The sequence below is a fragment of the Rhinopithecus roxellana genome, chromosome 17, assembly GCF_007565055.1.
Source record: "Rhinopithecus roxellana isolate Shanxi Qingling chromosome 17, ASM756505v1, whole genome shotgun sequence".
NCBI classification, from domain to species: Eukaryota; Metazoa; Chordata; class Mammalia; order Primates; family Cercopithecidae; genus Rhinopithecus; species Rhinopithecus roxellana.
The window spans coordinates 43,342,410-43,358,673 of record NC_044565.1 but is presented as its reverse complement, the minus strand read 5'-3'; the positions used below and the strand labels follow the sequence as shown (position 1 = coordinate 43,358,673).

At 37.1% G+C, this 16,264-nt stretch overlaps 1 protein-coding gene across 8 annotated transcripts in view; it reads right to left on the bottom strand.

Annotated features, from left to right (window-relative positions):
* Positions 1 to 16,264, bottom strand: part of FANCL (FA complementation group L) — a 78,490-nt gene that overhangs the window by 41,966 nt on the left and 20,260 nt on the right. The gene's annotated exons all lie outside the window — the stretch shown is intronic.

Genomic DNA, 16,264 nt, shown 5'->3' with positions numbered 1-16,264 from the left:
CAATTTATGACAGAAAAAAGTATCTTGGTGTTTGGTGTATGGACGAGATCTTAAAGGAAAAAAAAGTGATAAACTCTTACAAGTGATATCAAATCAGTTTGTCTAAGAAAATCTATTTCATGTCAGGCACAGTGACTCATGCCTATAATCCCAGCACTCTGGGAAGCTGAGGGATCACTCGAGCCCAAGAGTTCAAGACCAGCCTGGGCGACACAGCAAGACCTCATCTTTACAAAAAAATTTTTTTAAACTAACTCGTCATGGTGGCATGCACCTGTAGTTCCAGCTATTCAGGAGGCTGAGGCAGAAGGATTGCTTGATCCCAAAAGTTTGAGGCTGCACTGAGCTAGGATGGCATCACTGCACTCTGACCTTGGTAAAAGAGAGAGACCAAGTCACTAAATGTTTTTTAAGTCTATTTTAAGTTGGACATCTCACTTTAGACAACAGGGAATAAATAACTTTTATTCATTTAAATAAAATATAAATCATTCAAATAATGATCTAGGAAACTATCCAGTGGAAAGCTCAAACTTTTAAATAAAATGCTAGCAAAAAGCCCACAAAATAAGAATTAAGATTTGTATTTAAAAGGAGTTTAGATATTATCACTAAGTTAAGCATATTCTAAAATTGACAAAGAAAACATAAAACTGAAGTATAAAATCTAAAGAAATAAAATATTTTACTTTTGGCACTCCACTTTGTATTTATCATTTGCTATACTTCTTTATAAAATAGCTTTTGAAACATTTAAAATATTTGTTAATAATAAAGCTTCAGGGATGTTTTGTTGTTGTCCCTGTTAATAGCAGAATGTTATCAAGTATAACAAAGCAGAAGAAATGTGTTTTATAGCTCTTAAAATACTACACTTATATTGACCAAGAGTTTAAGTTATTTAGCTTTTATTTTCTTTAGCCAACTAGATGCATTTAAGTAGTATTAACATCAACAGGCAGACTGCTTCAAAAGACAGACCGAAGACCTTCGTGTTTTAATAAAGCATCCAAGTTTCCATTTTTATTGCCACTCTCAAGTTTAAGCATTAACTACTTCATATCTAGATTACTAGAAACAATCTTCCTAATGGGTGCCTTTACTTCCTCTCTGTACATCAATCCATTCTGCCTTCCGTGTCTAGATTAATCTTCCTAAATACCTGTTTAATCATATCAATCCCTTGCTCAAAAATATTCCATGAGTCCCTACCACCTGCACATAGAGAACCATTAGCCTAGCAGTCAAGACCCCTCAGATTAGCCCTAATATGTTAATCCCCTTACGTGAGCAACTGATGTACTCCAAAGTCAAAAAATAAATTGCACATTTCTATTGCTACAACCTTGCCTTCACCATTCCTTCCCTTCGAAGGCTCTGTATATGCCTTCAAAGCTTATCCCAACATTCATTTTCTCTAATACTCCTAAATTATTTGTAGCCCAAAATACTTCAAATTTCTCCAAACTCACATTGCTCCTTTTCATGTAAGTTTTAGCTTGCCAAGCACATAATAAACTTTTTAATAATATGAAAGTTTTATATTTCTATGTATGTGTCAGTATACCATGTTCTATGTATACATGAAAATGCAGAAGATGTTGTCAGACTGGTTCACGTTTATTGAATCATGTGTAAGTTTTAAATAATAGCTGAATGCAAACTGTTTTAATTAAATACTGTAAACATATTACCAACCTATAAAAACATGATTTCTTTTTACTACTAGATAATTTGCAGTTATTCAATGACACGGATTTATGTATGAAGAAAAATCATCCTATTTATAAAGGTTTTCAGTTTAATGTCTATGCTCTTATGTTTTACACAACCAAAATTATCATTATTGGTTGTAATTTGTAATTAAGTCATAACACTAATTAAGTACTATAAAACTCAGACACAGTCTGACACTGTTAGTTGAACTAGTATCTCAACAACCTGATACACCTACTTTACACTAGGAACTGTATGAGTCACATAACATGCCACTTTGAAATCTTTATTATTAGGTATTATTAGCTTCCTTTAAAAAATGAAAAAATGTGACTTAAAGAGATTAAGTTTGCCCAAGATCACACAGCAGATAAGCCAGAATTAAAGCTCTGGTATAATTATTGGAATGAATTTAGTATGAACAAGAAATCTCCATTTCCCCAATATGTTATAAATCTTCAAAGTGCATTAACAATTATACAAAATATCACCATTAATCAGCTTCTAAGATAGTGGGCTTAATCAAAAACCTAACTATATATGGTGACAATCTCCCAGTTTGCACATCAGATTTAATTAAACTCAGCTCTTTCCCAAGACAAACTTGAAAAGTACAACTAGTTGAATGGTACTCACTCTAAATGATAAATAATATATGTTGTCTAAAAAGGACAAAAGTATCAGCACATTTCTACTAGAACCATTTAACTTCTGAATTATCTAGGGACATATGATTATTAAAATAAATGTATCTTACAAAGTGTATTAGTCTGTTTTCATGCTGCTAAGACGTACCCAAGACTTGGCAATTTACAAAAGAAAGAGGCTTAATTGGACTCACAGTTCCATGTGGCTGGGGAACGCTCACAATCATGGTGTAATGCAAGGAGGAACAAGTCCCATCTTACATGGATGGCAGCAAAGACAGAATGAAGAAGACGCAAAAGCAGAAACCCCTAATAAAACCATCACATCTTGTGACACTTACTCATTACCAAGAGAACAGTATGGGGGAACCCCTCATGATTAAATTATCACCCACTGGGTTCCTCCCACAATACATGAGAACTGTGGGAGTACAATTCAAGATAAGACTTGGGTGGGGACACAGAGCCAAACCATATCATTCCACCCCTGACTCCTCCCCAAATGTCCTCACATTTCAAAACCAATCATGCCTTCCAAACAGCCCCCCAAAGTCTTAACTCATTTCATCATTAACTCAAAAGTCCACAGTCCAAAGTCTTATCTAAGACAAGGTAAGTCTCTTCCACCAATGAGTCTATAAAATCAAAAGCAAGTTAGTTACTTCCTAGATACAACAGGGATATAGGCATTGGATAAATACAGCCATTCCAAATGGGAGGAATTGGCCAAAACAAAGGAGCTACAGGCCCCATGCAAGTCCAAAATCCAGCAGGGCAGTCAAATCTTAAAGCTCCAAAATGATCTCCTTTGACTCCATGTCTCACATCCAGGTCATACTGATGCACGAGTTGAGTTCCCATAGCCTTGGGCAGCTCCACCCCTGTGATTTTGCAGGGTATGGCACCCCTGCCCTGGCTGAGTTCATGGGCTGGCATTGAGTGCCTGCAGTTTTTCCAGGCACAGTGTGCAAGCTGTCAGCGGATAAACCATTCTGGGGTCTGGAAGATGGTGGCCCTCTTCTCACAGCTCCACTAGGCAGTGCCTCAGTAGGGACTCTGTGTGGGGGTTCCAATGCCACATTTCCCTTCCACATCGTCCTAACAGAGGTTCTCCATGAGGGCCCCACCCCTGCAGCAAACTTCTGCCTGGCATCCAGGCATTTCCATACAGCTTCTGAAACCTAGGCAGAGGTTTCCAAACCTCAATTCTGGACTTCTGTGCAACCACAGGCTCAACACCACGTGGAAGCTGCTAAGGCTTGGGGTTTGCACCATCTGCAGCCGTGGCCCAAGCTCTACATTGGCCTCTTTCAGCCACAGCTAGAGCAGCTGGAATGCAGGGCACCAAGTCCCTAGGCTACACTCAGCTCTGACACCCTGGGCCCACTTTTCCCTCCTAGGCCTCGGGGCCTGTGATGTGGGGGTGGGGGGGGGAGGCTGCCGTGAAGACCTTTGGCATGCCCTGGAGACATTTTCCCCATTGTCTTGGGGATTAACACTTGGCTCCTTGTTACTTATGCAAATTTCTGCAACTGGCTTGAATTTCTGCTCAGAAAACAGGATTTTCTTTTCTAGCACATTGTCAGGCTGCAAATTTTTCAAACTTTTATGCTCTGTTTCCCTTTTAAAACTAAATGCTTTTAACAGCACCCAAGTCACCTCTTGAAAGTTTTACTGCTTAGAAATTTCTTCCACCAGATACCCTAAATCATCTCTCTCAAGTTCAAAGTTCCACAAATCCCTAGGGCAGGGGCAAAATGCCACCAGTCTCTTTGCTAAAACATAACAAGAGTAACCTTTGCTCCAGTTCCCAGTAAGTTCCTCATCTCCATCTGAGACCACCTTAGTCTGGACCTTACTGTCCATATCACTATCAGCACTTTTGGCAAAGTCATTCAACAAGTCTCTAGCAAGTTTCAAACTCTCCCACATTTTCCTATCTTCTGAGCCTTCCAAACTGTTCCAACCTCTGCCTGCTACCCAGTTCCAAAGTCGCTTCCACATTTTCAGGTACTTTCTCAGCAGTGCCTCACTCTACTGGTACTGATTTACTGTATTAGTCTGTTTTCATGCTGCTGACAAAGATGTACCCAAGACTGGGCAATTTACAAAAGAAAGAGGTTTAATTGGACTTAACAGTTCCACATGGCTGGGGAAGCCTCACAATCATGGTGAAAGGCAAGGAGGAGCAAGTCCTGTCTTACATGGATGGCAGCAGGCAAAGAGAGAATGAGGAAAATGCAAAAGCAGAAACCCCTGATAAAACCATCAGATCTCCTGAGACTTATTTATTATCATGAGAACAGTATGGGGGAAATTGCCCCCATGATTAAATTATCTTCTGCTGGGTCCCTCCTGCAACACATGGGAATTGTGGGAGTACAATGCAAGATGAGATTTGGGTGGGGACACGGCGAACACAGAACCAAACCATATCATAAAGTGATATGCATTTCTCTCAAACTGGGACATTTTTGAGACTGACAGGGGCCAAGATAAAAAGAATAAATTAGGGCTGTCCTAGGCAAAATGGGAGGCATGGTAAGCTACTTAAAGCAAAAGTATTTGGTACTTTCAACTCTAGGATACTCTTAATACCAAACAGAAAATCTTGTTAAATACAAAGGACAGTTTAATTCTTATTTTTTTAATAGGCCATTCTGTAAAACAACATGGTCAGAAGTTAACAGAAACCCACCAAGACATCATTTTGTATCACTTACCTTTGTGAGTCAGTGTTATGCCCAAAATAACCCAGACCTGTCATACCATCTTCATCTTAACCTTTGGGGAAGTTGCTATTTTGACTGTGTTTTTATAGAACTTGAAACAAGAACAGAAATTATAACAATAGCAATCAAACTTAAGGTCAGCCACTCATTCTCAATATTATTTCCATATTTCTTTCTAAGGAAAGAAAGGGAAGCTTTGATCTTATTTTAAATATTTCTTTTTCTTTTCCAACTTAGAATTTTTATAACATCTAATCTTATAGAGTTGATTAGAAATGTCAAACATGTAACTAAAAAACACAGCAAGGCCAGCATTACCTAACAAGGATTTTTCTTTATCAGATTGTATGATTATACTGACAAATCTACAAGATTATTACTTAGAATGTAAGGAAAATATAGACTTATTGACAGAGTCTAGAAATCATTAAGATTCTGAAAATACATTTAAATCAATCTGTCAATGTGTGTCATTTCAAAAGATATTTTAAATTAAGAATTTAGCCAGCTCCTCAGGCAGGGCCTTAAACAGTAGCAATTCTAGTATGTGGACAGCACAGTTCAGGTCTCAGCTTTAGACAAGCAGGTTCTGAAACCCAATTGTATCAGTGTATCTGTGTACCAGACCTAATTTAAGAATTAAGTCATAAAAATAAAGTTGATAGGTTTTGTCACTCTACCAGACAGTAAAGGATTAACACTAACAGAATTATCTTCTTTGGCTTCTCACAATCCATACACACCACTTCTCTTATGCTAACACATTCTTTATTTTTAAACAGTATAAAACAAATGATTAAGTAACAGCAGCTAAATCAAAAGTAATTTATCCATCCTAGGCCAGGCATAGCAGCTCACATCTGTTAATCCCAGCATTTTGGGAGGCTGAGACAGGAGAATCATTTGAGCCCAGGAGTGTGAGACTAGCCTGGGCAATACAGTAAAACCTCATCTGTAAAAAAAGAAAAAAAAAAGGGGGTGGGGGGAAGGGAGGGAAAAAAAGTCATTCATCCACCTTAGTAACAGATTTTGAAACTCTCCAAGGGTGTGTTAATTTTGCAAATCGTCCATTTTATTCACGGTAAGATACTTTTTATTAGTTTCACCCTCAATGTGTGACTATCTCCAACTAGTTGGGGAGAATTTATTAAAGGCTACATTAAAGGCTCCATATCGGAGCCACCCTATGGGACAACTCCAGGGAGCATCATTCACACAGAATGCCTGAGTGGTGTTATGTACCCAGCCCTGTCTACATACACTTGTTTTATAGAAAAATTTGGAAATAAAAATATTTATCTTAAAATTTGTCCTGAGAAATTAAATAAGAATACATGAAGCACCTAGCACAGTCAGTGGCACACAACAGAAACTTCATAAACGACAGTCCCTGTATGTAACAATCTTAGTGAAAATAGGAGGCAATAATATTGTGATAAATGACATATGGTAGAGAGACATTCATATCCTCATTTTTGGTTTTCATCTATTATCAAAGTTAGAAATCTATTCCTTTTTCTCCTACATTAGAACAATGGGTATAATCAAAGCAAAAGACAATACTTTCTATTTAGCTCACAAAACACTCCATAAAATATTTTATATACTTGCACTATTTCTCTTATAACTCTCAAGAATCCTATAATTACACTCTACCCTTCTTATTGTGGTCATAATTCAGTACTATGATCATCTACCTAAATTCTGACTCTTCCACTAGACACAAGTTCCATGAGGAATCTTTGTTGTTGTTCTTGTTGATAGGGTCGCACTGTCACCTAGACTGACGTGCAGTGGTGTGATCTCAGCTCCCTGCAGCCTCGACCCACCCAGGCTCCGCCACCTCAGCCTCCCAAGTAGCTAGGACTACAGATGCATACCACCACGCCTGGCTCATTCATTCATTCATTCATTCATTCATTCATTCATTCATTTCTGTATTTTGTAGACATGGGGTTTCACCATGTTGCCTAGGTTGGTCTCAAATGCCTGAGCTCAAGTGATCTGCCCCACCTCAGCCTCCCAAAGCACTGGGATTACAGGCGTGAGCCACCACACCTGGCCCATGAGGAATCTTAAGTCTTGCCTTATGTATCCTTTCTGCCTTATATTATAGGAAGTCCATAAATATTATTAGCTGGGTAAAAAAATGAGTGATTAAAAAATCTCATATCACATCCTTAATGCTTTAACTGATTTTTGTTATTGGACTTCTCTCAACAATGTCAGATCCACTAGGTAGACTGTCTCAAACTCACTATCTCAATACAACAGAAATAAAACTGTCCTCTGTCCTTGCCAAACCCTTTCTACATTTCCAACTATGCTCTAAAAACCAAATATTAACATTAAGCATCTGAAAATAAGTCAAAATAATATTTCTTTATTCCATCAATCTATACCTAAGGAATGACTAGGTCCATGACATCAATGTCTCAAAACTAATCACAACCTCAGTGGGAACTGCTGCTAGTCCATCTCAACTTTTTGCTTGTCTTCCCTGTCTCTCCTCAGCATTGTTAAGCTTAATTTTATTTAAAAGCCTCCAACCATCCCAAATCCTACTCAAGACTAAGGTCTTAAAAATAAAGCCTGATCTCATTAATAAATATCAACCAGTCTTCAATGTCATAATATAGTACTCTTAAAATTATATGTAACATCTATTTCTGGCCTAAATGGAAGAGCTTGCTAAAGACCAACACTTCTACTACAGTGAACAACTAAAGTAGGCTGATAAAAGGAAAATGGGGGAAAAAAATTGAAAGCATCAAAGAATTGCTAAACTGACCAGGCCCTGAAGGGCCAAAGTCCTAAAGAAGAGGGAACAGAAGTGAAGTAAGCCAACATTCTGAAGCCATCTTCCTCAACATATTTATCAATTCTGGCACAGGGCAAGAGAAGGATCTGGGCAAAGAGCCCAGAGAAAGAGCTGCTATTAAGTGGCAAAAAAAAAAGCAGCACTTCTGCCAATCTCTTGAGGATAGAGAGATAAAAATAACAGACTTGAAAGGCCAGAATCTGGGGAAAGGTAGGTCCAGAACCTGGCCTAACATTCTGCCAATATTCCCTCAAAACTTCTGATAAATCCTTAAACTGTAGGGAATAAGAAGATAAAAAGTCAAGCAGAAAGGCAATGAAAAACAAGATTATTTAGAAATCTCATAATACAAGGAGAAATTAATTGGAATTCAGGGCCTACCAGTGACACAAAATGTCAGTGAATACCCCAGGATCTCTGTGGGAACTCTTGAAAGGCGCTCCTAAAAGCAAGGCAAACAAAATGTAGATAGAGCTTTGTCAAAAATGAACCCCAGACTCTAATTGAGAGGTCTTGTGGAGACACAAAGGTTAGAGTTTAGGATCTACCAAGGGGAAAATCCCAATGAATATACCTGGTTCTTGTTTAGAAGCTCTGAAGAGTTATAGCTTGGGACAGGAAGGGCAGCAATCAGAGGTAGCCTGACCTCTATGAAAACTACAACCCACCCTGAACCCACTTGGGCCCTTTGCCAATCTGTTCCCACTCTATCTTCCCAGGAAGAGAAAAGCTAAACCCTGTATATAAGAAAATAGTATCATCTGGGGCCTCTAAACTATTTTATGTGCAATATCCAACAGTCAACATAGCACTACATAGCACTGACGTCTGAATGGCCAAGGGCAAATGCTGAAGAACAGCCAGCAGGGGCAATGAGAAAAGGTGCACTAACTAGAAAGGCTGCAAATTAACCCAGTTTCCTCATTTATCTCCTTTCACCAGTTTCTTTTGAAAGAAAGAATAGTTACCTTATTGGGCAGAGACAAGATTTAAGATTTTGACATTTTTTGTTATAGAAAATTTCAATTTTGTATTGAATCAGTTATGCAAATAAAGAAAAGTAGAGAAAAACCCTTTAGTTTTCAAAAAGTATTAGGGATGCCAAAATATAAGATCATATGACAATAAACCATACACAAAAAAATGAAAATAGAACTCACATTGTCCATCTTCCCATTCACACACAGGTACTTTCATACCCTGACCTCTGATCTCACCTACAACTGGGATGTACCTAGAGAGATACAGGGTAGTTCTCCCTACTGTCCAAGTTGGAATCCAAGTACGGGGATAAAGGGGGTGAGAAGAGGCTCTCTTCTCTACCCTCCTTAATGATTCCTGACCGCCCCCCATCCTTCTTCCCATTTCCTTTGAGGTTATTTTATTACAGCTTTTTAAATATTTTTAAAAATTATTAACAGAACCAAAGACAAAAACCACAAGATTATCTCAATAGATGGGGAAAAGGCCTTTGACAAAATTCAACAGCCCTTCATGCTAAAAACTCTCAATAAATTCGGTATTGATGGAATGTATCTCAAAATAATAAGAGCTATTTATGACAAACCCACAGCCAATATCATACTGAATGGGCAAAAACTGGAAGCATTCCCTTTGAAAACCGGCACAAGACAGCGATGCCCTCTCTCACCACTTCTATTCAACATAGTCTTGGAAGTTCTGGCTAGGGCAATCAGGCAAGAGAAAGAAATCAAGGGTATTCAGTTAGGAAAAGTGGAAGTCAAATTGTCCCTGCTTGCAGATGACATGATTGTATATTTAGAAAACCCCATCATCTCAGCCCAAAATCTCCTTAAGCTGATAAGCAACGTCAGCAAAGTCTCAGGATACAAAATCAATGTGCAAAAATCACAAGCATTCTTATACACCAATGACAGACAGAGCTCTAGCCAAATCATGAATGAACTTCCATTCACAATTGCTTCAAAGAGAATAAAATACCTAGGAATCCAACGTACAAGGGATGTAAAGGACCTCTTCAAGGAGAACTACAAACCACTGCTCAGCGAAATCAAAGAGGACACAAACAAATGGAAGAACATACCATGCTCATGGATAGGAAGAATCAATATTGTGAAAATGGCCATACTGCCCAAGGTAATTTACAGATCCAATGCCATCCCCATCAAGCTACCAATGACTTTCTTCACAGAATTGGAAAAAACGGTTTTGAAGTTCATATGGAACCAAAAAAGAGCCCGCATTGCCAAGACAGTCCTAAGTCAAAAGAACAAAGCTGGAGGGATCACACTACCTGACTTCAAACTATACTACAAGGCTACAGTAACCAAAACAGCATGGTACTGGTACCAAAACAGAGATATAGACCAATGGAACAGAACAGAGGCCTCAGAAATAATACCACACATCTACAGCCATCTGATCTTTGACAAACCTGACAAAAACAAGAAATGGGGAAAGGATTCCCTATTTAATAAATGGTGCCGGGAAAATTGGCTAGCCATAAGTAGAAAGTTGAAACTGGATCCTTTCCTTACTCCTTATACGAAAATTAATTCAAGATGGATTAGAGACTTAAATGTTAGACCTAATACCATAACAACCCTAGAAGAAAACCTAGGTAATACGATTCAGGATATAGGCCTGGGCAAGGACTTCATGTCTAAAACACCAAAAGCAACGGCAACAAAAGCCAAAATTGACAAATGGGATCTAATTAAACTAAAGAGCTTCTGCACAGCAAAAGACACTACCATCAGAGTGAACAGGCAACCTACAGAATGGGAGAAAAGTTTTGCAATCTACTCATCTGACAAAGGGCTAATATCCAGAACCTACAAAGAACTCAAACAAATTTACAAGAAAAAAACAAACAAACCCATCAAAAAGTGGGCAAAGGATATGAATAGACACTTCTCAAAAGAAGACATTCGTACAGCCAACAGACACAGGAAAAAATGCTCATCATCACTGGCCATCAGAGAAATGCAAATCAAAACCACAATGAGATACCATCTCACACCAGTTAGAATGGCAATCATTCAAAAGTCAGGAAACAACAGGTGCTGGAGAGGATGTGGAGAAATAGGAACACTTTTACACTCTTGGTGGGATTGTAAACTAGTTCAACCATTGTGGAAAACAGTATGGTGATACCTCAAGGATCTAGAACTAGAAATACCATAGGACCCAGCCATCCCATTACTGGGTATATACCCAAAGGATTATAAATCATGCTGCTGTAAAGACACATGCACACGTATGTTTATTGTGGCACTATTCACAATAGCAAAGACTTGGAATCAACCCAAATGTCCATCAGTGACAGACTGGATTAAGAAAATGTGGCACATATACACCATGGAATACTATGCAGCCATAAAAAAGGATGAGTTTGCGTCCTTTGTAGGGACATGGATGCAGCTGGAAACCATCATTCTCAGCAAACTATCGCAAGAACAGAAAACCAAACACCACATGTTCTCACTCATAGGTGGGAACTGAACAATGAGATCACTTGGACTTGGGAAGGGGAACATCACACACCAGAGCCTATCATGGGGAGGGGGGAGGGGGGAGGGATGGCATTGGGAATTATACCTGATGTAAATGACGAGTTGATGGGTGCTGACGAGTTGATGGGTGCAGCACACCGACACGACACAAGTATACATATGTAACAAACCCGCATGTTGTGCACATGTACCCTAGAACTTAAAGTATAAAAAAAAAAAAATTATTTCACCTTTGGCAGCAGAGGGGAATAAGGAATTGCAGACTCTGTAGGACTGAAATAAAGAGAAATAAAAACAACAAAAAGGGATCCAGAAGATAGGACTTAGGAAAAAAATACACACACACACACACACACACATATATTTGGCTAAAACAACAGGAACTTATTCTCTCATCAAGATGTCAGCAAAGATGTGCTCCCTCTGGAGGCTCTAGGAGAGAATCTATTCCTTGCCTCTTCAAGTTTCTGGTGGCTGCCAGCAAGAAAAATATTTTAAAACTATGAAAGAAAATAGAGGCCGGGCGCGGTGGCTCAAGCCTGTAATCCCAGCACTTTGGGAGGCCGAGACGGGCGGATCACGAGGTCAGGAGATCGAGACCATCCTGGCTAACATGGTGAAACCCCGTCTCTACTAAAAATACAAAAAACTAGCTGGGCGAGGTGGCGGGCGCCTGTAATCCCAGCTACTCGGGAGGCTGAGGCAGGAGAATGGCGTGAACCCGGGAGGCGGAGCTTACAGTGAGCCGAGATTGCGCCACTGCACTCCAGCCTGGGCGACAGAGCGAGACTCCGCCTCAAAAAAAAAAAAAAAAAGAAGAAAATAGAGAAAAAGATGAAGAATTTCAACAAAGCATTAAAATCTGTTTTAAAAGATGCAAATGGTAAAGAGTAGTTTTAAAATATGTAATTAATTAGCTTGTGAAGTTATAACAAAGTAGACATTAAGACAATAATATTTCTAGAGAAGAAAAGAAACATGTCCTAATAATAAAAGGGAAAACCAACAAGGAAGATAGAGCAATTATAAATCTGTATGCACCCAATAACATGACTGTAAACAGACATAAAGCAAATTTTGGGGAACAAAAACAATTCCAAAAATTCACAATCATATTGGGAAAATTTAACACAGCTCTCTCCAGAGATCTTAGGACAAGCAGACAAAAAACCAAATACATCATTAAACATACAGGATATCTGACACACATAACAAATGTGAGGAATGAATAAAAGTAAAGCACTATACCCAACAAGAGATTACGTACTCTTTTTGAGTGGAAACAGAACACATACCAAAATTGACAAGATGCTGGGTGATAAAGCAAGCCTCAGGAAACTTCAAAGTATTGAGATAATTAAAAGGATGATTTCTGATAAAAGCAGACTTAAACTGGAATTCAATAACCCAAAAATCTCCAGTTGTTTGAAAATTAAGAGATATACTAAATAAGCCAAAAGAAATCACAATGAAAATTAACATTTTTAACTGACAGTAATAAAAATGTAACATCAAAACTTACGGAATCTAGCTAAGATTGCTTACAAATTTACAGCCTTAAATTAATATATAACAACATAAGATAAATTGGAAAAAAAATCAATGACCTACATATCCATCTCAAGAAATTACAAAGGAAGCAAAACTAAAAAAATAAATAAATAAATGCTTAATAAGCAGATATTAATGATAAAAAACATACAATAGAGAAAATTAACAACGTTAAAAGGTGGGTCTTTGAAAAAACAAAAAATTCATATGGCTCTTGCAAAACTGATTAAGAAAAATTAAAAAGGCACAAAAAACTCATCTGGAAAGAAAAAGGCAGCATCACTATAGATCCTAAAATCATTTTTTAAAATGAATGCAGGATGAAACGGAGAACATGACAAAACAATCTGTGTTACAAATACAGGAAAGAAGTACATTGAAGAGGGTGGAGGAAATGGTTCTAACCTAAGTAACTGTGAAAATGAGTGAAGCCTTTAAAAGCAAAAAACAACAAAAAAAAATCTATAAAAATAAGCATTGCATAGTTGATAAAGTTGTTATCCATGGGGGTACAGATTAATAACTCAGATAGTGCTCTCCATGTATACTGCAACTGAACAAGTAAGTAAATGGATAACAGATAATGGGAGCTTGGTTTCTCCCTGTTGGAATATGAGATTTCAGATATACCAAGTGAGTGGGCTAGAAAACTACATATGGTAATGGACTGGAGTTGCAGACATCAGTATAAAATCATGTTTACCTTAATAGAGACACAAATGGTTATATACAAAAACATTCACAGATATGTACACACGAGTTAGTATAAACACATTTTTTTTCCATTTTTCAGCTAAGAAGTTCTAGAAACAACAACATACCAATAGCAACAAGCACCCATAGTGCCTACATCCTGGTTTCTAATGTCACTCACTAACAAAAGCAACCAGGACTCCTTGGAAAAGTCGTTGATTCTAGGACAAGGGCAGGAAATATACAAAATTTCTTTCAGTGCCAGAAAGTAAGGAAATGCTCAAAAATATAAATACATCCACAATGATGGGGCCTGTCAAAAGCACACAGGAGCCAACTGAAAGAGCTCTCAATGGCCAAAGCTAGAACAAATTGAACAAGAAAGTAAAATAGTATTAGATTATAACCCAAAGTATAAAATAAATATCCATGAGTCCATAGTATTTCAAATAAATGACTGAAAAAATAAATGAGAACAAAATCTGAGCAGAAAAATTCCAAATCTATTAAATACTCTGCCCTAAAGGAGGTATGAGTGTAACTGCCCACTCCTTAAGTGTGGGCTACACATAGTGACTTCCAGAGAGTACAGTATAGCGAGAGGGAAAAAAACAGTAAAGTTACAGTGCAGAAACCTGACAAATACTACCTCAACCAGGTAATCAAGATCAAAATCAACAGTGATGAGTCACATAGATAACATGTACCCTTGATATGAAGAGAAGAATCACAGGAGAACAAAAGTCAGGATAAGATTAGCATACAGAAATATAAATACTATATCCAGCATGGCTCTAAAAAGCATGTCAAAAATTTGACTCTAACTTTCCTAGAGGCCAAGTCAAAGAGAACAGTCAATGACACAGTTCACATTATTCTTTAAGTGGCAGGTTGGATAGTCAGGCAAAGCATGACTTTTCTAGCATCTGAAACAGAATAAAACTTCTTTAATGGCTTCTCATAAAGATAGTGCTATATCATAAAATGGAAGACATCCAAAATTAAAATTCCTACTGCATTTCTTAGGGCTATTTCATACAACATCCTTTAACCCAAGTCAGTGGCATCCTCAAGAGCAACTATACAAGAGAGCAAAAGAAAGTAGTTAGGTTCTAAGATCGATGGGTAAAATTGAGAAAATATATAAAATAAGATTAGAGACTTTAAGCAGTCCATCTACAGTGAAACACTATTACGTGTGATCAGGATTTTAGTAAGGTTTTAAGTTGAAATCTGAGGCTGTAATTTTTATCAAGACCAGTATTTAAATAATTTGGCTCAAGCACAGATCGTACACACTTTGACTCTTAATCAGGGAGGTGGTAAGATAAAGAAGCATTCATAAAAAATTAAGTCTACATAAATAAAGTCACGACTGAAGGAATGGCTAACCTATCTCTGCACATAAGTGCACCAAAAGAGGTATGGCCCACTCAGTCAAATTTTAGTGGTTAAAACAAAAGGGAAAATATTGATCTATACATAAGAAGAGGAACTTTCTAAATAAAAGCCTTTTAAGGAATATAAAGGAAAGTAGAAGGCAAAGGCAAATAAAATAATTCTTCTTTCTCTAATAATCACATATTTAACGGCAATTTTAGACTATTTACATGGGAATAATTTGGAACTCTAAAATATGTTTAAGTCTTTAGTTTTTCTTTAGTTATCAGTAATGGTATAAAACATATTAAAGGACATATATTCTGCACTTAGGATACGTTCCTTGTTCTCTTTCAAATGGCGATTTGACTTTCTGGATTTTTACGTTAGTTATCAAAAGGCCAATTCATTGAAAATAGTTTAGAAACAGATGAATAATAAGATGTTTAAACATAATAAGAAAAACTTAGTGGTGAACAATTGCACATTCCTTTCACATTGTACCTAAGTTAGCCCTTGATTTATCTTAGTAACAGAGCAATCTAAATGGAAATAATAAATGAATACTAAAATACTATTGATACTGGTTAAGAAGTGATAAGAACTAAATTGACATATCTTCACTGCTGCTTTAGCTCAAAGTAGAAACGTTATAATACACCTAATAATAAATGTAATGTTTCAAAGTATCCACACTAAGAAGGAAGCTAAATTCAGAAACTGAATAGCAAGCAAATCATCACATACTTTTTCCAGGTGGTATGTGGATTAAGTTTTAACAACCTTCTTACATGTCTACTGAACTTAGGTTTCTTTATGCATCAGTTTTTCTAAAAAAAAAAATCTTTTTTTTCAAAGAAAGCTAGATGATTCTTCCAAACCCTAGTTGCTAAAATTTACTACTCAAATTACAAAAGCACTTATAATGTTATATATGTAAATTTAGACATGCCAAATTGTATATTAACCAAAATAACTACAATTATTTCAAAAATACTGCAATTTTTCCAGCCTCTTTCATGTGTCCAAGCACTACTCTTCAAATATGGAAAATTTAGAATACAGTTGTATGTTCAGTGAAAGTATCTATTACGGTAACATCTTACTGTGTACATAAAAATGTCATTTTCTCCAAATTATATTTAGCATTTTACTTTGTAAGTCAATTTTTTATGATGATATTCCTCTCTTTAATTCACAGCAACAATAAGGATCAAATACTCTAGT